We start from the raw sequence: 23,001 nt of genomic DNA on the forward strand, positions 1-23,001 counted from the left end.
AGTCCCATTCCAGGCTGCGGTGCTCTTCCTCGTATGAGGGAAATCATCAATAACGCAATTGTTTAAGTTCCCAGTGGGGTTTCCCAGCACCGGCTATAAAATGTATGAGCAGCAGTACCTACAGACAGTGGATGGATGGAAAGGGGTCCCGGAGCCAGCCGGAAGAGAGTCCTTAGCAATAACAACACAATCAATCACGTCACATTCAACCCCAAGTTCCCCAGCGGTGCATTCAGAGTGCAGTCACACATTCACATGTTCGTTCGTTCTCAGGTTTGCAAGCGCGGGTCGGGTTGTTGTGGACGGTGCAGCCATCCCAATCTTAGCTCTCTCTCTCTCTCTTTATCCGCGTCCTTCTCTAACCTCTGCGCTGTCTGCCTCTCTGTTCACTGGAAGATCCTGAGAAGACCTGGAACGCATCTGTGTCACTTTTTGATTTGAGCTAAAGAAAATGCATTATTTTACACTTTGGCTATTCAAAAATAGCAGATCTACAAGCTCATAGCGCGGCACCGAGTGCCGCGCTATGAGCTTGTAGATCTGCTATTTTTAAGAAATCGAGAAAATGTGTGTAAATCATTGAATATATATATTTTTAAAGCAAACATTTTTTTAACTCAAATCTTTGCTTCTGGGGGTCCCTGGAACAAAATATTTTGAGACGGGGGTCCGCGGCCAAATACATATACATTTTGGGGTCCTTGACATGAAAAAGTTTGAGAACCACTGCCATAGTAACATACGTTTTTCCAAAAAAAGGATTTAGGAGACATTTTGTAGAATCGGCCTTAGGTCTTAATGGGTTAACTGTGAGAGTGTAAGCCTATAAATTTGACTTTGTATCATACTGTGCATCCATCTATCTATCTATCTATCTATCTATCTATCTATCTATCTATCTATCTATCTATCTATCTATCTATCTATCTATCTATCTATCTATCTACAGTATCTATCTATCTATCTATCTATCTATCTATCTATCTATCTATCTATCTATCTATCTATCTATCTATCTATCTATCTAACTATCTAACTATCTAACTATCTAACTATCTAACTATCTAACTAACTAACTAACTAACTAACTAACGAACTAACGAACTAACTATCTGTCTCTCTGTCTGTCTCTCTGTCTGTCTGTCTGTCTGTCAAATAGCATGATATTTTACAACAAAGGTTAAGTGCTGATTAAAAGCAAACCAAAGCTGTACTCATTTGAAGATTGTATCATTTTTTAGCTAAATGCATGGTTTTCTTATTGTATGATTTACATTTTCATTTATTAGTATTTAAACTGTATATATGTTATATCTATATTGTAGTGTATTGTGCTAAAACGAAAGCTATACGTTTTAATTACATTGTATAACGTATGTAAAGCACAGCTTGTTTAATCTGAGTTGGATCTGTGGTAAATAGCGTCTACCCCATCAAATAGAATTCAGATTTTTTTTTAAAGTTATTTGTATACAAAATTGTAAATCACACCACACGCACAACTTTTCATCTGTGTAGTTCTGTCCACAGCTCAACACTTCTGTGCCCATCACTTGTACCTCATTTATTTTACCATCAATCATCAGTCTGTTTTCAACATCAGCAAAGCACTATTCTGTCTTTTGTAAACACACAAATCAAAACCAATATGACTGTTCATATGTATCATCATTCTTTTAATTTGCATTTGATTTACCACAATATATGGTAGACTCCATGCTCTAGCGGTTTTCTGATGATCTATCTATCTAACTATCTATCTATCCGTCTATCTGTCTATGTCCCTATCAACCGTATGTATGTAACCGTATATAATTAGATCCTTCCATCCTTCTATCTACTGTATCTATCTGTCATGATCTCTCCCTGTGTCCTGTCTCAGTCCCCCTCCTTTGGCCACTCACACCAGCTTTGTTTGATTTCCATCTTTGTGATTATAGGAGTGATTACAGTTTTAATTATGGAACAGTTTTGTGTTTGGGACTTTTGTGTATTTTGTGTTTGTCAGGTGGCCTGTGTGCACTGTTTCCCTGTGTTCTTGTATCCCTCCCCCATGCCTGCATTTCCCTACCTGTCTTGTGTTAGCCTTGTCAACCTTGCCCCGTGTATCGCCTGTCACATCCCCCTAGTCAGCTTGTTATCCAATCCTCTTGTTTCCCGGCTAATTCTGGTTTCTGCCCACTCCAGCTGTGCCTTGTCCTGTGATTAGTCCCCAGTGTACTATATCTGTGTGTGTCCCTTCAGTGTTTGTCAGATCGTCGTTGAATATTCCAATGTGTCAGCTAGCAATGTTTCAGTGTTTCTGTATCTATGTGGCTAGTTTCATGCCAGCCTGTTACCCGTACCTGTTCCCTGTTGCATGCTGAACTCCAAGTATAGGACTTAAATATGCAACTCTGCCTCAGTCTCTGTGCTTGGTACCACCTGCCTTGCTAACTGTGACTGTCTGTCTGTCTGTCTGTCTGTCTGTCTGTGTCTTTATCCATCTATCAATCTTTATCCATCTGTCTGTCTTTCTCCATCATCCATCTATCGATCTGTCCATGGGTGATGGATAATCCATCTGTCTGTCTTTATCCATCCATCGATTTTCAGCGTTTCACAACAGCGCCCTCTCACACTCCACACCCCAGCCTCCAGGTTAGCCTCTTCCACATTCCTGATGGAACATGCTGTAACTGACAAGCAGTGAAATGAAGTTCGGGTTTCATCTGTTCACCTCTAGAGAATCTTGGCTCTGAGACGCGATTGCGAGGAGTCAGTCTCGGTGAGCCTCATGAGGACATATTCAAACATGACTCAGACTATGTTTAATCCAGCTCCTGTTCGCCCTGCTCCCTTTTGTGTATTTGGCGTTGTGTCCTGGGGTCTCCCTGGCCAACATTTTCATGCTTGGAGAGACAAGTGGAGGGTAGATTCACCCCTGTGTGTGCTCACAGTGGGAGGTCTGCTCATTATTACTGGACAGCTTCAAGCGCCTCGGGGCGCGTACAACACCGAGGAATCTGACTTGGAGAGTGCAAGACTGTGGCAAAGAGGGCAAGGCAATGCCTGTACCACATCAACCAGCTGAGGAAATTCAAGGTCTCAGAGAGGGTCCTGAATTCTTTCCACTCTGCTACAACCTAGAGCATCCTGACAGAGGGGTCCATGCACATGAGTTTATGGACAATGCAGAAATGGAGAAACAGCTCTGCAGTTCCAATGGGATCAGAGCAAAGCAAGCACTGGACACAACGAGTGTATTATTTATGTGCCTATTTTAAGGCTACACTGCTTTGATCTTCCCTAGAGGATATTGATCAAAATGTTAGAGGGGATACATGGGAAGGTTGCATAACACAGGTAAAGTAGACAGTAACAGTCTAGCCCCTTGAGCCTCATTCCAGATAATATCCACAGCAGACAAGAGTGCAACTAGGAGCATGGTGAAAGCCGAGGCATTGAAAGCAACTCTAAAATATCACATTGTAGAACAACATTTGGTCAATCAGCTTAAAGGGCTGTAAACTTTGGTGGAACACATTTCCAACAGATATCTGATGAATTCCAGCTATAAACATGTTTCAACAAAGGTTGACTCAGACTAAAAGCAAAACAAAGCTGTACCAATTTTAAGATTGTACCTAACTGTAACTAGGGACAAGAGTTGACAATTATCAATAGCCGTTAACTCTCTGGAGCACATCAAATAAAATTCAAACAAACAGACACACTTGCAAACCACACCACAAGCACTTTTTGTCATCTGTGTAGTTCTGTTCACAGCATTCTGTACCCGTCACTTGAACCAAATACATTTTTACCACCAGTCTGTTTTTGAACGGCATCATTCTGCCTTTTGCAAAACACAGAAATCATAACCAATATGCCTGCTGACACGTATTACCAGTCTTGTTCAATATGCATTTGATTTATCAGATACATACTTCATGCTCTGTCTGTTTTCTGATTAATTAAACACCTGTGATTCCTCTTCTTGGACACAAATCTCCATGAATGACAATGGACAAGACAGCAAACCACTGCTGTATGTTATAAAGAAAGATTTATTCCAGCATTTGAATTTCACTTTGAGCTTGCCTGGGGGCATCATTCACTAGAACATTGCAAATTTTTTTTTCCACAGTTGGATTTTTAAAACATTCACACCCACGCACAACCTTTAGGACCGATGTCCAGAGCTTGCACATCCATGGTCGACTGTCCCTATCTCACAATGCAAATACGTTGTTATCACTGTGATATATGAATCATTGTGCACTGAACTGAAAACTGGTTCTTTGATGTACAGCAGAACTTACTGTATGAAGAGTTCCTATACACCAAGAAAAAGGTACACAGTTAAATGCTCAGGGTTTATTTTTTCATTTTTCCATTTGTAGCGCTCAAAGTTTGACATACCTCTTTATTGATAATAAACATAAGTAAAATACATATTGTCACACAATTATCAAAAGGATAAAAATAGCAAGAAAGCCAACGGCTTCCATTGCGGTCCTTATTTAAATTAACACTTAGGATTTCACAGTGTAACAGATGTAGGCTACATGATTATGTCACTCTGTAAGTTAAATCTAAAAGAAAGAAAGAAATCTTGGTCACAACTTACGATAGGGAGCAAATTCTTTGTGTTGGCACCCGGCGAAATGCGAGGATATTGCTTAGTTGAGGTGTTATATCAGTGAAGAAACAAGAAACCAGAGCATTGTTAATGTTTGAGTGGCAAACACCTCCCGTGGAGAATTTAAGTTGGATATGTAACCTGAACTGACCAGTTGGCTGAACAGCTATTGATTGAGCCATGCAGCCATGTGAAAATACACTTATTAAATGCACACAATTGCCAGGATACCTACTAACATCGAAATATTGACATTAAATGGCGTTGGAACAACAGACGTTCAGGAGGCGGAGAAACACAACTTTACTCCGCCCACACACCAATCTACCTGGCGCTATTTATACCCTGTCAGAACTACCCAGAAACCCCTTATTCGCTTTCGTACATCCGTACTCAAGCTCATAACGTTTTCAGCATACGACCTCCTCCCCAAAGACTCCAGCGTCGGCGACCCTCCCCGGAACCCTCTTCCCCTCCCTCCATTACATTCTATTCATTCAATAAAACTTTAAACTTTCCATAAAGGTGTGTTTCTTCGCATGGTGAACTAAATCCAAAATAACACTTTTGTGTGTTTTGAAATAATAACATCACATATTTGTTATATGTCACAGCATTTCACTTTTCCAAATGATGTCCTTGGTTTTAAATGTGAATGACTTAAAATCAACTTTGCAGTCTATTTTCCCAGCACTCTATTCAACTGTAGACAAATGTTATCAGAGATTGTCTATTGACAGTATGAAGAGGGCTTAAGGTCTCAAAACACAGTCACCTTGAGAGGCAGCCACAATACTTCAAAACATGATTATTTAGCACGCATGCACCTTTCGGGTTTAGAAAGCCAACACTTCTATGCCAACGGCAGTGGCTGCCATGATTGCTTCAGTTTGTGATGAAAGCATTGGCTAGCAGGAGTAGGCAAAATAAAAACAATAAAAATTACATTTGGATAAAAAAAAATCAATATAAGATGTTAGCTATTTTAGTACTGAAGTGATCCAGAGATACTGGATGAACTATGGCAAAAAGCAAAAAGCAGAAAGTTGTTGCAAGGCAACAACTTTCCTAATACTTTATGAGAGCTGGTAGCAAAACTATACAAATAAAATAAAAACAATCTTTATTACTTTGCTAATTCATTGTTGAACATTAAAAAGTTACATTTATCGACCAACATTGGGCTTCCTTGGGGCAACATATTGCAAACTAGCCAAGTATTTTCTTTTTTAAATGTTTACTACCAGAGCTGCCTTAGTATTTCTCCTTTTTTATACAGCAATTCTGCAACTCCCTACTAAAGAGCACAAATGTTACTATTCATAACGTTCTTGCTTGAGCGCACTGTTTGCCTTTTTTCAAACCTTCATCTCACTGTTATATGACCTCCGAGTCGTCAGCACATTTTTGTCTTTTCTTTTTTTTTCTGAATAAAATGTTAAATTAGGAAAACAAAAGCAATTTGCAAAAAAATGCATTTTGCTCCTCTGTGCTTTTACAGGCATTAACTAGGACTGTAACCCAATGCTCTCATCAAAAATTGATTGCCCATGGGAACTAACAGCACTTTAAACTGCAAAAAAGCAAAAATGTAGTCCATATTTTCAGTGTAGTTATAAATAGGCAATTCACTACAGTAAATGCATGATGGATACAAATGCCTGCTTGAACGCACAAGTGTTCAACTAGAATTCTGACAACACAGTAGAAATGTAAACTTGGGCCTTACAAAGAGTATTAAAAAACAAAAACTAATCTCCCATGAACAATTTATTCAATTCTTCACGCACAGTAATGATTTAAACAAAAATTAATAATGAGAAATGGGAATTGAAGCCCTCTATAGCAATTAGACATGTCATTTTCCAGATGTAATTTGGCTCAGTTGAAAAGCTGTCTGTTCAAACTGACTGTCTGCAAATGTCGGATCTGTTCTTCTCTCCCCGTCCAGGCATCCACAATAATCTCTGTTCATAACAAATAACACGCACGCACATACGCACGCAAACACATTCCTACAGTATGGCCGAATAAATAAATACATTTTGTTTCATTAAGTCAGTATATCTCATACTAAAGAACACCATCCTTTGAGGTTTTGAGGTTTCATGCTGCTTGAGGTGTCTCAAAATATATCACCATTAAAAGCTGTGTTACATTCATATCCTGACAGAAGCCCACACACAGCAGCATCATCTTGTGAAGGCAAACCAGAAGGGAAATGCAAGCCACATAGCAGCGTAGACTACTGTCATAATAACAGTGATGTCAAGGCAGCACTGAATGTGGCATGGCAAATGGACATGATGCAACAAGCCCTTTCGATTACACTTTATTTGGAGGTGAATGCATAAGACTGACATGACACCATTATATCCATGACACCTGTTGTGACACCTGTTATGACTGCCCTCATTAAGTGTAATTAGATCAATTAATGGCACTTGCAATGCAAAGTTGACAATGTTTTGCCAGGATGGACTGGGACAACAATTCAGGCCAGGAGTCTCGCACCCACCAGGCTATGAACACCTCGCTATAAACCTGCAAATTTGAGACCAATAACAGAATACAATGGGGAAAACAACATGATTTGCTTAAAAAAAAACTTCAAAAACTACTTTTTAACTGAGGGCATAAGATTTTTGTCTGTAAATTTGTATCCATGTTAAATAAATAAATATATAAATAAATGACGCTATGGCCACATTTCCCCACAAGCAAGCGCTGAACAAAAACGTACCCAACCACCCCTACATTACCTGGCAACTACTGATTACATGAGGCTGACGAGCCCTCTAGAAACAAGAGTATACATTTCCCTGAATTGGTTGCAGGCCCAATCATGCTAGGTCATGGAATAATCATAAACATGATATGCCGTAGACAGTAGGCGACGGCGTACGTGACAGTGCTGTTTAATTGACATGTCCTTTTATTCAGCTCTCCATCCTCCAGTGTAATAATTCACCATAATCTTGGTGACTTAGCTATCACAGTGATCTTTTTAACACTCAGGTAAATGAGGTCCAGTCCTGTTTTAACAGCTAAGAAACATCTTAAAGTTAAATGGAAACCTAAATTCCATTGATGTGAGGAGATCATAGTGTTTGGGAAAAAAATATCCTTGGTCTTCTGTGTATTTCTCTACGAAATGCGGAAGTGTCCACCTGATGACGTCAAATGTATCATTTTGCACCAGTCATCCACCCCGTCTCCAATTAGTTCAGAATGCAGCAGCACCTTGGTTACCTAATCGTTTTCAAATTTATTTCATCATTGTATTGATTACTTTGCTCGGTCAAGCCCCTTCCTATCACAAAACATTTAACCCCATATTAGCAGGAGCGCCACCTGTGATCCTGGGGAAGGGCCTTTCTGTTCGCTCCAAAGTCTACTCTAGACTGAGGACAAAAGGTAATCAGAGAGAGAGAGAGAGAGAGAGAGAGAGAGAGAGAGAGAGAGAGAGAGAGAGAGAGAGAGAGAGAGAGAGAGAGAGAGAGAGAGAGAGAGAGAGAGAGAGAGGCACAGATTTGCAAGTTCATTGTTCTTGTTGCAAGATGGAAATATGCAATGCCTGACAGCTGCAAGTAGGAGTGTGATCTTGTTTTCACACACAGTTCTGGGCAGAACATTGCATTTACCAGTGTCTTATTTTGCCAATTCCAATAGTACTTTCAAAACTGGATCATTTTGTGGTCACTGGAAATCAATCGTATGGTATTCCACCCTACCAAAAGTGGCATTTCATAACCTAGTACAAATAGTAATTACTAGGCTCACTGATTTGTGACACAATTTAACAAAGGTTGGAGTACAGAGGGATGGATCCAGCATTCTAAGCCAGAGAGACATCATGGGCCCATGCACAACAAGTGAATCTGGTCACTCCCTGAGTATCACTGCTGCTGTCTTTGCCATCAATGTGACCACAACTACACAAATAAATCAATAAAGCAATTTGCGATATTTTACTCGTACAAATAGGATTTATAGACTTAAAAGGGTGAGACGTATTTGCACCCAGTTGGACAAGCGCCTCGTTCCTGACCACATCACTGTTGTGATGTGGTCAACACACTTACATCAATGTATACAGAATATTTAGAGTGTCAAAAGATAAGCATATACGTACATACATAAATAGACCTATTTATCAACTAAAGTTTTCTCCCCGATATGAGCATTATTTTTCTTTCTTTTTTTTAAAGACCAACAGCATTTTAAAGGTACAGGGCAGGCAGTACAACGATTTAAAAACATGCCACATGGATGGCACAAAACGGCACAAGGGGGTTGTCACTCACAGGGAGTGAGCTGTTTACAACCCTGCGGGAGGCCAGCCAGGGAACAAATTTAGCTACGTCCAATTCAAATGGCCATATTTTAGGTCAGCCTTAAACCTTAATAGGGGAGTTAAAACTTACAGGAGCCAGAAAGGAAATAGCTCCACAAGTGCTTGGGAACTGCTCCTTTGAGTGTCTTGAAAACCAGACCCATTGAGAGCTGGGAAACGCTTTCTTCTACCTTGAGTCATCCTAGTCTATAATGAAGTGGTCTGGGGTTAGGTAAGACCAGGCATGCAAGTTGAGAGGCAATCTCACAAACGTATTTTGGGAGGTCTGCAGTTTAGTCTTCAGGCCAGGGTCTTGGCGATGCTTGTGTACCATGAGGTGCAAGCATAGTCACACAAGCATAGTCACATTCATCACAATTGTTTGTGTGACGATTAATTGTCAACTAAAATGTCATCATTGCGACAGCCATAGTCTCATTCTAAACACACATTTAGAGCCCTGATGATGATACTGATGATAGTTATTAATTCGTGCCTGTAGGATTAACAAATGATAGCAAAAGCTTTAAAAGTGACATAAACAGTACCATAATTAAAAAGCAATAATGCCTCAACAATCCAGACTCTATAGCTTTCGAGACATCCTGCTTGGGACCAAAGTGTGAGATGGACGGACGGACAGATGAACAGACCGCCTGGCTGGCAGAGACAATAAAATGCATGTTGAAATCTGACCCAATGTTTCAGTCCTCGGGGGAGGGGACATAATTATTCTGACTGTGTACAATATGTGCTCTGTGGTAGAGTATATAATAAGCAGGCATTTACAAATAAAGCTAGACATGATTTTTTTCATTAAATTCATTCTACACTGCCCACACAATGTTATATCAGTATTAATCATGGCCATCATCAGCTGTAAAGCACTCTGTCTCCTGGTAGTGTTAATTGTTTAGCAGTAATGAAGCTCCAGTGGTCTTATGAGGATAGCAGTATGAGCTGTGATTGATTAACAGTTGAAGGATCATTGATTTACCGGTCTCTGAATGCTGAGTAAGCGCCATCAATGCTGTCAGACAGCAACATAATGTCTCTGCTCAGTCTCCAAGCCCCTTAGCACAACTGCACTGAATTATTTGAGGTGAGATTTCTCCATTGGCCGGGGCAAGGGCTGCATTAGGTGGGACTGGGACAAAATGTGAAATGTGAAAGGCTCCAGGCTATGCCCGGGTAACCCATATAGAATATGGTGTCACTAATTCATAAAATTATGCTGTCATCATATGGTGTCATAAAGTTCTAAAAAACCTCTAAAAAAGTTCTAGTTGTTCATTTTTTGTTGTGTGGAGATTTGAGTCTTTCACCCATACTGTTCAGAGCCTGGTAATAGATGTTTAGCTATCTATTCTATTTCAGAGTAGAGGTGCTACACCTAGTTGGGAACAGGCTGTTTGAGGTAAAAAGTCACTGTAACTATATCCTCTCACAACAAGTCAATTAATGCAGTGCCCTATATCACAGAAGATTCAGTATGTTGATTTTCCACCGGGATGGGTATTGGTCAATGATATTGAACTACAATTTGAAGTAGGCCTATTACACAACGAGAGATTCTCTCAAATCATGTGTAAACATGTTCAGGTTCTAAAGCCTTGCATGTTATTTGTCGTTAAATGGTATCTAGACAACCATGCAACCCTTTGTCTTCAGGTGAAATCATATTCTGGATGTATTATTGACTCTTCAAGTCTTCATGAAGAGTCGATATGCGTTGGTCTGCTTGATTGCCTATGCTCAAATAATACATTCTCAATATTATTTCACCTGAAGACGGAGTAGTATCTAGTTGTCCCCCCCCCCATAATTTGAAAATATTGTTTTCAAATAAATGAATGTAGTGACAATGCAGAGATACAATCATTAATACATGCAGCTATAGTAACACATTTTCCTTGCCATGTTCCCATAATGCAGTGCACCAATCTCGTGTTATGTAAATGTCAGTCACTGTCTGAAAGACACTGAGTACTGAGTTCTTCATTTTGAATATATTGTGTATATGTAGTTTCCTGTGCTCCTTTAGTCGTTTCAATCCAGCCATTCCCTCCTTTCTTCAGCAACAGAAGGTTTTAAATAGAGTGAACAGATGGTCAAGTTTGGAAGAATTGTAGATGGATCCAGAAAAGCTTTGGATGGCTCACAGCTACTGAAAAAGAAAAACAAACAGGTGATATGGCACTGCTATGTGTTTGAACTTAAATGGGCATGGAAGTTGAAGATCAGTATTTATTTTGAATGAACCATTCCCAAATGACAATAATTTCAAACCTTACTAAATATGTGTTCTTTCAGAAAATGAAAATCTGCTTCTGAGGTGAAAACAAACAAACGAACAAACAAAAACAAATTCCAAGGCAGTTCATTTGAGTATGATGAGCCTTTAAGCATACACAAACCCTAAGAGTGGCATGACATCCTCTTCCTGAGCCATTCTGCAACTATCTTGTAGTAGAGCTTTAACAAAGTGTAAGTAGGATATGCTTTTATTGATAACGCCAAAGCCAACTAAATCAATTGTTGGGTTGGGTATTAATTCTACTGTTTAGTAGGCCTACTCAAGTATTAGCTACTGAGTGCACCTACAGTATCAATACAATCACTGTAGCAATGATTACTATCAGTATAGAGCTTTATTTTTTTTTACAATAAACCTTTTGTTTTAACCTACACAAAAAAAATCAATAAATAATTAGAAGGTCTTTGACGTGCCATAATTTCATTAAAACATTACCAGGTCTTCAAATGGTCAATATCTTACTCTTGATGAATTATTGCCTATATCTGCTTCCCTTTTCTCATGCCGCCTGCACACGTTGTCAAAGCTCTTGTGATCTGATGTTGAAAGGCTTCATTTATCACAATCCATGGGGAACAGGCGGTCATCAATCAGGCTGAAAAAGGCTAAACTATTCACCCCAGCACACCTCTGTAGTCTGTACACCACTTATCTGCAGTCTGTCTTGTGGTGTGGTGGCCAGCTACTTTCAAGACAGATTTTTACTTTGTCGTCTGACGCTGTCGTGCGCCGACATAGATTTACAAGCTCACAATTGTGAATGGTCATAATACGAGGGACTGCGAGTGCATTTTCCGGCAGCGGCTGCTGCCAGTGGCGGCGGCGGCTGGAGCTGCCGGTGGCGTCAGCTTTGGGAGTGTGCTGCGTTTGTGTAACGCAGTCCCCACTAATATTATTTACGATTCTGTGCCTATCGGTACATAACTCGGACGCCGCTTAGTCGAATAGCAGACCATCGGCCGGTCGTCGCGGGCACTCGCGCCTGGAGGCGCTCGGGCGCGACTCCTTGGCCTCAAGGTCTGCTGATTCGGCGCGGCTCCGTCATGGTCCAAAACTATACTTTATCGGCGGAAAAAGAAGTTGACTGCCGCTCCTCCACCGGCAGTTCCGCGACTGCCGCTCCTCCACCGGCAGTTTCCGCGGCAGTTCCGCTGCTCCGCCGGCAGCTGACGCTCCACCGCCGGCAGTCACTGCCGGGAGCTGCCGCTCCTCCACCGGAAGTTCCGCGGACGTTCCGCGGCTGTTGCCGCTGCCGGAGAATGCACTCGCTCCTTCTGCATAATACATACAATAATAAATCATAAAATAAGAAGTTAGACCACAAGAAACCATCCACTATATACTGAACTTGGCCAATAGGCCATATTGCACTTGCACAAGTGGGAACAGTTTATATACAGTGTGTGTGTGTGTGTGTGTGTGTGTGTGTGTGTGTGTGTGTGTGTGTGTGTGTGTGTGTGTGTGTGTGTGTGTGTGTGTGCGCGTGCGTGTGTGCGCGAGTGATGCTCTATTCAGTTCAAGTTGTTGTGGGTAATAGAGTGAAAGTGTGTGAGAGAGCTAGTGAGAGAGGGGGAGAGAGAGGGAGAGCTTGATCAGTGAGAGAGAGAGAGAGAGAGAGAGAGAAAGGGAGAGAGGGTGATGGGGCGGGTGGAGGGAGAGAGGGTGAGAGAGAGCCCATTTCACTCATGCAACAACCAACAATCGGAACCTGAACGCGCTGAGGACAGGCTAGGCGACATGTTGCCAGTAGGGTAGAACCGGGACGAACGACGCGCAGGGACGGTTGCAACACGGACCTTTTTTCATGCTACACGCGACGTCACCCTCTTCGTCTTCGGTCGAAAACATCAGACACGATTTTTTTCCCAGTTCTGATCAAAATTGGCAGAGTTGAAGCCACTTTTGTGTATTTCCACACTGTAGTAAAAAATACCCTATTTGAGTGTTTTCCATTTGTACTGCTGTGTTTATTTGGTGCCGATTGTAAATGGATTTTGTCTGTTAGGCTAATATGTGGGCTAACTCTCAGTGAAGGTTCCATTGAAAAATATTCATTAGCTTTTGTGCTAGCTAGCAAAACATCCGGGGAGGGCAGGGAGGGACGAAAGGCGCATTAAGCCACTCGGTGCATTACGGACAGGGAGGGACGAACGGTGCATGTGTAAAACACAAAGTTGAGGAAACAGACAGAGGGGACATTAACATGATACATTTATTTGACTATCAGCATGGTCATTTGCTCGTAGGGTTCTACTGAAGCATCAATGAGAGTTAGATGCCAGAAATGTAATGTATGTGCTTGTTATAGGACATTTCATCCGACCGCGCCGTCCGACCCCCGTGTATGCACCGTTCGTCCCGACTGGCGGCCGTGTGCGGAGAGTAGCGCAACGTCACTTTACTTACCGATTGCGTTCGACTCGTTTCACTAAAATTAAAACGGACTGCGGGTAATGGGAGAGGACAAGTGTCTTGTTCACAAAAAAGTATGGTTACATGAAATTAAGTAATCTCTGTGCAGGGAGGGAAATAGAAAAGGGTGCGTCGTTCGACCCCGCCCTCCCCTACAATAACCTTGTTTGTTTCTTATAAGACGTGCTAGCAAAGAACCTTGTATAATGACTGCTGTATACAAATGACTATGCCAGATGACTAAGACATTACTATGAGTCAAACAACTTATATAGCTTTATGGATTGAAATGTCTCTCGCATTACATTAGTACTGTAGCTACTTAAGACGCTTCACTGTCATTTACTCATTGCGATGCGATGTGAGAGTGTGGACTAGTCAACACCAACAACTCGCCCTCCTCAACCTCCTGTCTAGAATCAAGGGTCTTGAGCTCTGCAGTGTTTTTAGCTCCGCTGTCATGACGCAGTGTGTCTACTGTCTACGTAGGTGGTGCACCCCGGGCCCTTTCCCCTCCTAGCTGTGCCTCCGGTTGGCTCCCACAGTGTCAGTTTGCTTGCCTTCCGGGTTCCGGGTGCCTGACGCAGTGCCCCGCCAGCCTCATCCTTCTCCCTCTGACCTTGTCCGTGACCCACGGGAGGCCCCCGTAGAGGTCCACGTTTCAGATTCTTCTTATGTAGCCGCCACATTATTTGTAGTCCTCGACTACCTCGAGCAGTGGGAATGGTTTTGTCCTCCGTGTTAAATGCCCATACCTTTGTTTTCTTGACATTGAGCTTGAGGTCGATCTTCCTGCACTCCATTTCCTCATTAAACTAACAAAATGTAAGCTAGGCCCAGACAGTTAAAGTATATGTATCCATGAGGTGTTCATAAAGACAATTATTCAGGTTTCTGGTTACATGATCAAAGATCCTAGCCTGGCGTAGACAGACTATATCACTGTGTGGATATGAGTCTGGTGCTTCTATGAGGACGTTTTTTTTCCAAGGGGGCGGGATCAAAACAATGACTCTCGACGCAATTGGTTAGACCTACAAACCAACTACCAATTACTGTCTCCCATATTCGAATACTGGGCCCTGATTGGTTACCCACGTCTTCTGGAGCAGGAAATGGATTCTCTATGGAGAGGTGCCAGACCCAAATCCCAGAGTGCAAATTTTTTTTGCACTCGCAGATTCGTCTGGTCCCAGGCTACAAAGATCCATGGTCATTTTTGCTATCTGCAATGTTACAGCATCTTAAGGCTTCACAAAAAGAATGTTCAGTCCTCTCAGCTCCTCTGGCAAATACTGCACATCATGCATAATGTACCTGTGCCATGAATAACCTTTCTCACAGGCAAGCCTACTGTATATCGAATCACAGAGCATGCACGCACACACATCCAAACAAAATAATACACAGAGTATACCTGTGTGGGCCCACATTTCATTTGCAAAATACCAAGCAATAACTTGGAGATAAAGATTAAGACTAAGAGTATACTAAGGGTTTCTGCAAAGGAGATCACTTAATAGGGACAACTTCATTGATTCTCTCTCTGATTCATGGCTTGGGATTTTCACAGCAACAAACACGTTTGCCCTTTTCCTAATATGATTTAAGCCTTTACATCAGATGACAGTCCAGCAATGTCTTTCTGAACTAGACACGTGTTTGGACAGTGGAGCACCCGTAAAATGAAGACCTCACCCCTTGGTTTTAAACAAGGATCATACATAATGCAGTGATTAGTGGATTTCTACAGCTGTTCAACATCGCCCTGCACAGCTAGATTGCCACCAAATTCAAATGAAATCCTCCTTCCATTATGAATGAGGGCCAGGTGTGTCTCATTATAATTAGGCCCACTATCAGGAGAACCAAACACTATATACACACAAACATGCACACAGGTGCTAGAACACACGCATGCTGCACATAAACAACCATGCAAACGAACGCATGTGGGCATGCACAAACACACATACACGAACTCTTGCTCTCAGATACACTCACACATACTGTACACACACACACACACACACACACACACACACACACACACACACACACACACACACACACACACACACACACACAAAGAGACAGACTGTCAGGCATGGTACTGTATGGAGTGTGTGCACTGCCCTTGAACTGTAGATGACAGGGACTTCAGGCAGGATAGGGACTCACTGGACTCATAATATAGTGCTCCTCTTCTCTCTACTGCCAGAATGAAAAGTGACACTATAAAAGATCAAAGTTATTGTACATTTTATGGGTCCAATTCTCACTTGGTCTGAAAGGTGTACAATACATGACAAATAGTGTCAGATGAATTATTATTCATATGCTGACAGCAATATAACTACAGCATATTTTATTCTAACAAAGGATGGATGGGAATCAGTCTGCCTACAGCTGAGGCTCACTCACTACTGTATCTGCAGTCTATTTCTGCTGGCTCATTTTATGGCAGGCATAAGCCTGTCAACGTGAGTGCACTGGGACATATTGTACATTGTCTGTCCTTCCATCTGGAAGACCAAGTTTTTGCTTCCACTGGTGGGACTCTAGGCGATGGAAGCCAGATGATTTCGAATGATTCAAAGCTCTGCAAGTTCACTCCACTGGAGCGACTGACTGACTGACTGACTGACTGACTGACTGACTGACTGACTGACTGACTGACTGACTGACTGACCAGACTGAGCCCTGGGCGCACAGCTCCAGATCTGTATTTCTCCATCCGCCGTCCTGATTGAACAACTTCAGAGGACTGGCTTAAGGCCTATAGGGCAGCCCAGTGCCCTGCCCAGCACACTACTCCTACCCTGGGGCTTCATGTGAAGGTGTCAGGCTGACCCTTCCTTGGCACCGTGCCAGCCACACTGCAGGGATCGAGGCTGAAAATAGCCCACCAATTCATCACACTGGCTGGCGGCAGGGTTTGTGCTGCCTAGGCATCCTCTTAATTTTGGGATCTGTTTCAGAGACCCAAGGAGACCGGATTCACAAGTCCAATAGCATTGCTATTCGATGTGTCTCTACTGTGGCTGTAGACCTCCATTAAGATGCTTTGCTGCCTCAGCAACCGAAGCTACAGTATTGGTGATACCAGGTAATAGGAAGATATCTGAAGTATCAGCGAGCATCACTTCAGAGAGGGGGCGGGGGTCTAATATTTTGTAGCGGTTGTCGTCTGTAGCTCTGTGAATAGAGACCATACTTCACATGGTCAAATGACAAAAAACATTGAACTAAGCCGGAGCTGCATGGCAGTGCCCGAGGTTGTAATACAGCAGGAACAGATCCACTCACCCCCAAGAGTGATTAGGATGAGACCCTCGGACGGAACCACAATACCCCTAGCCACTGGGACCACTAGTACCCAACCTTACAGCCAGCCCGGGCTGCTTAGAGTTCACCCCTGTCGCTGGCCTGTACCACTGCTGTCATTCATCTTGCTTCACCTCTCGCTCCGCACCAGCCAGAGGACCCGACCCGCCATACCTCCCCGGCTCCATCAGCAAATCAGCTCTGCAGCTGCCTTGACTGGAACTCAGCCCTGACCTCACTCGCTGACCTCAGTACAGTGGGAGCAGATGCTCCACATGTTAAGCGTCAGACTTCTACAGTAGAAAATAGAACTCATTAAAAGAAAAAAGAAATGTAAGCAACTTTCATGCTGGCAGAACATGTATCATACGGAATGTTTACAGCAAAGTTGACCACAGGGATAGACTATCGTGTTCTCGACTCGGCATTCCAGACCTTGGTTTGATTCAATACAGTAGATTACCAGGCTGCTATTGTACATCTATTTGCTTTGCTTATTTGAAGCTGAATTAATTATTTACTGCACTAACTTTAGATTAGTTTCCAGATCAGCACTTGTGATTCAAGTATCAATTGCAGTATAGCACAGTAAATTTGACATGGCTACTCACTATAATAATTATTATTGAGTGAATATTGTACCAGCATAAATTATGGAAGAAGATAGAGACCTTAGAGGTTTGAATAATAATTCATTATATTATGAATGATTATAAAGCAGAAAAATGCCAGGCAGAGACAGACAAACATTTCACAAAATAACAGGGATATCAGGGATCAGCAATCAATGGAAAAATACAAAACAACCACTTTATTTACACATCACACAACCAGGGTTGAGGAAAATGCTCCTGCCTTGACAGAAAATAAGACATGCAATGCAGGTGGTAGTTTAGGTTATAGTGCATGTATAGCGTATTATATTGAAACATGATATTCTAAAGACTTGGTTGGGTTCTGAGTACAGTACATTTTGCTGATGCGGAATAAAGAAAGTATTCCCATAAAAGCAAAGATACGTTTTAACCTGAATCCACTGAGGTGTCTGTAAATAACAACCTAGATGTGGTTTATAGTCATTATGATAAATTCAGGAAATGCACATTTATCTGAAGTATGACGTACTAAGCTGATGTCAAACTGGATTTCTGATGGATTTTCCAAACGATCACGCAGAGGGGATTTAATCCTTTTCAACTATTTTTGCTGCTACTGTGGTATATTGCTCAACTACTGTTTCACTGCCCTGCAACTATCCTGCTACAGCTACTGTACTGCCATTAAATATGAATGCTCACAAGCAGCTAAACAAAACTTCATCCAGTTTCAAGGTGTGCAAGGGCTGCCCACACCAAAGCACTATACTGTAACTTTTATTTATAAATATTTAAAAACTATAACTATACATAGGCCTATTTTGTTTTAAAAGTCATTCTAACTTAAGTGGATGGCAGAGTCCACACCACAACGATAACGACAGCAGTGGTGAACAATATAGGTATTGTTATAATTATAGTTACTAGACCATACCCGTAGGGGGATATGAGCACCCAAAGTGTGCAGTTTGGGTTATGCGGTGAGAACAGACAGTTTATCAGGGATCGAAAGTGAGTTTGTACTGTGTAGTGCAGTGGTTCTCAAACTTTTTCATGGCAAGGACCCCCAAATTGACACTTGTTAGCCCGCGGACCCCCATTTGAAAAGATATGCGAGGGACCCCCATAAGAGAAGATTTGTTTACGGCTGTAGCAGTGAATCTCAACCATTTTAATTTCAAGGTCCCCCAGTTTGACATGCATTAGGGCTACGGACCCCCATTTAATGGCATTTCTATCCCTTGGACCCCAGTTTATATGGTAAAATGTATGTTAATTTAACTGTGAGAGTGTACAAATGGAACCAAATGGACCCGTTAGAGTCCATTTGGTTCCATTTGTACACTGTCAGAGTTACAGACCCATAAGGGTCCATTTGGTGCCTAATCTATCATTTAGCTGGGGACCCCCTGGAACTCCCTCAAGGACCCCTGGGGGTCCCCGGACCCCACTTTGAGAACCAATGGTGTAGTGTGTACACGCACATCCCGTCGTGGAGGAACAGAACACCCACAAACACCCGCGCATATAAAGATCTAACAGGCGGAGCCGTTCCCCGTCGGCCGTTGCCAACACACACACGCGCGTGCGAGCCGTTGCGAGCGCGCACAAACAAACACACACACACACACAGGGCCGCTTCTCCCTACACGCACACTACGCAGGGCCCCTACCCACCGAAAAAAAAAAGAAAATAATTTTTTTTTTCCGCCCAGAACCGCAAAAGAAAACGCGGACCCCCGTGAAACATCGCGGACCCCATCGGCTGTTTTTTTTTTTCATGAAGAAATTTCCCTGGGGTCTCCAGGGCGTGACCTACAGACATGGCGAAGGAAAACTGTGAACACAGCCACGCATGCAAGATGTTGCACATGAACGCAGCAGCCGCACTGAGGCGCTCCAACACAAACACTCTGACATTAAGCTTCACACAACAAACATCAGCAGCAAACATTCACCACAATGACAAACAAATTACGTCCGCGCAAAAATAAGCGAGGGATCGCTTATTTTGTCTTTCCCTCCCTCCCTCTTCCTCTCTCTCCCTCTCTGTCTCTCTGTCTGTGTCTGTCCGTCTATTCTCTCTCTCCCACCCTCCCTCTCTCTCCCTGTGTGTGTGTGTGTGTGTGTGTGTGTGTGTGTGTGTGTGTGTGTGTGTGTGTGTGGTGGGGGTGGGGCGGGGGGGGACAGCCATGACGCAAGGGACTTTTGAGATCGCCATCCCCAAAATAGGTTGACTTATTGGGATACATGCGTGTGACTGGTCGCCCCTACCGGTTCTCTGATTATTTTTTTTTAAATAGGCTCTGTCATGATTAATTGACCACACATATGAAGTGAAACAACTAAATTCTATCCAAACGATATGTTATAAGTGAATTCCGTGTGTCAAAGAAAAAGTTTGAGAGCGTTTAGTAAGCGAAAATAAGAAGTCAAGGCACTCGTACCCTGACTCGCACATCAACAATGGCTGCCGTTCGTCTTTTTCAGGCTGCGAACTCGCCACCTGATTGGCCAACTTTTGCTGTCAATCACAGAACGATGAGCGACGTTGCCATGTCCAGGTTTTGTAAGCGTGAAGTGGGTGTGAATTGGTTAGAGAAAGTGCGTCCACGCATGCGCAGTGCGCGGCTTTGTGTTTTTTCATGAAGCTGGTTGCTTGTTGCTCGCGCACAATCTAGCGCTGCGTTTGGCCTTCTTTTCATAGACCTTGTTGCTTGTAGGGTTCGTTTCGTTTGGCCTTGTTTTCATAGACCTTGCTGCTTGTTTCGCGCGCGAAACCTGGCAACGACGCATGCGCAGTTTGATCTCCCAAGACACCAAGACCCCAAGACAGACCGACAGAGGTTACTCTAATTATATGTAAGATAGTCATAGTGCTTGGTAGATAGACTATATATATATAGATAGACTTGGTTCGTAGACTATTCACACACACACACACACACGTGCGCACGCACGCACGCACGCACGCACGCACGCACGCACGCACGCACGCACGCACGCACGCACGCACGCACGCACGCACGCACGCACGCACGCACGCACGCACACACACACACACACACACACACACACACACACACACACACACACACACACACAGGATAGGCTCGATAGAAGTCAAGAGTTTGTTGATTGCTAATTGCAGATGAGGGTATAAGGGAGCTTGCTGATTAGACATTTTAATGGTTCCTTGACCTTGACATTGGTAAAGACATGTCCTTACCAACACTAAACCTCTGCTACTGTAGTACATGTGAGCTGTTGCAATAATGCAGTTCTGAAGAAACACCATTGTCCATTTCTTGATTTTGTCTTTTTGCATTGTCCATTCATACATACATACTATTCAATTCTATTCTATTCTATCGTTGCTTTCTGTGTGTGTGTGTGTGTGTGTGTGTGTGTGTGTGTGTGTGTGTGTGTGTGTGTGTGTGTGTGTGTGTGTGTGTGTGTGTGTGTGTGTGTGTGTGAGAACAACATTGAGTTATTGATGTGTTTACAGAAGCGGGGCAGAGAGAACATTTGCTTGGAAAATACATTTCAAAATATAAAAGAAGAATAAACTCTCAATGCCGCGGGAACTGTGGAGAAAGTACACTAATTAGTCACTGTAACACACGCATGATATTGTTCTACAGCGAAATTCGTACCAAGCCCCTTGCGATTGGCTGAATGCAAAAACAAGAAAACAAGGACTCCGCCCCCAGAGGGGACGGTGGGGGCGTTGTCACATTCTCAGCCAGCCCAAAACCCTAATTCTATAACTGGTCTGGTGGCGTGCCTCGCTGGGCATTGAACTGCCGATCCCAACCCCCCTGCCGGCGCTCTTTTTCCGACAACCACGGACTATCTTTTTTTGGTCAATAAAGTGTAGTTTTGGACCGAAACGGAGGGGTGCAGTCTCAAGCAAATTTGAGCCACGAGAGGCACCGCCGAGTGCGCTAAAGCGAGTTAGATGCCGTGCCGAACGTTGCGAAGTTCGCTTGCGCCTACTCAGCGCCATCCGAGTTATGTACCGATAGGGATAGAATCGTAAATCATGTTTTGGGGGCGAGCGTTTGCCCCAACTGCCACTCAAAGTGACTACTGGCCAATCACAGCGCGTCTTTTCCGGGTCTTGGCTGAGGTGGGTTGCATATTACTATTACAAGAGTAACACACCCTGACAATGAGCTATCCATGGTGCTGAAGACACCTGACATGAGCTATCCATGGTGCTGAAGACACCTGACATGAGCTATCCATGGTGCTGAAGACACCTGACATGAGCTATATCCATGGTGCTGAAGACACCTGACATGAGCTATCCATGGTGCTGAAGACACCTGACCTGAGCTATCCATGGTGCTGAAGACACCTGACATGAGCTATCCATGGTGCTGAAGACACCTGACATGAGCTATCCATGGTGCTGAAGACACCTGACATGAGCTATCCATGGTGCTGAAGACACCTGACATGAGCTATCCATGGTGCTGAAGACACCTGACATGAGCTATCCATGGTGCTGAAGTCACCTGACATGAGACATGAGGCTGAAGACACCTGACATGAGCTATCCATGGTGCTGAAGACACCTGACCTTAGCTATGCTGAACACACCCTGACCTTAATGGCCGAAAAGGTGTCGCCATTTCCCCTCCTGCTGGTTGTAGAATACTTTTCATGCCATTGAACTCAGTGGGTATTTGAGCGGACTTTACACTTGATTTATGACCTTGGTAAACATTATCATAAATACTTTATGCTGTCAGTTGCTAGTTTTGTGAATTCATAATCTCAGATCCACCATGCCTCCATATTTGAGAAAGACTAACATCATTGATATGACGTCAACATGACATCACAGATCCACAGGGTAGCATGTTTTTGCCAGACCCAGGGGGTCAGGCCTACATGTGGCTTTGTCGGTCCCCTTTTGCTATCGTTTTCATTTTCTTACATGTCCCTCTTTTTGATTGGCCAAGCTTAGCGTGACGTAGTTTAGAAACCATTCAGATTTCCGGCCATTCAGATTTCAACCACTAGGGGTCTGGCAGTACCAGGTCCCCTGGTTCCCTTGTTTCCAATAGCAAGATGTACTTTCCCATGTGTATCGTATTGAGATCTGGGATACGTGTAGGTATCATGAATTACCTGCCAATACCCATTCCTAGTTATAAAATCACACCCAGTGGGAAGTGAGCGGTGCTATTTATGAGTTATTAATTTCATCATGCATCTCGGTAGCCAATCACAGCACGTCCTGCGAAGTGACGTGCTTAAATTTTTTACATTATCATTAATTTCATCATGCGTCTCGCTAACCAATCACAGCACGTCTGCGAAGTTTGAAGTTAATTTCATCTCGCTAGCCAATCACAGCACGTCCTGCAGAGCTTAG

Source organism: Gymnoscopelus braueri, assembly GCF_963280865.1.
Source record: "Gymnoscopelus braueri genome assembly, chromosome: 3".
NCBI lineage: Eukaryota > Metazoa > Chordata > Actinopteri > Myctophiformes > Myctophidae > Gymnoscopelus > Gymnoscopelus braueri.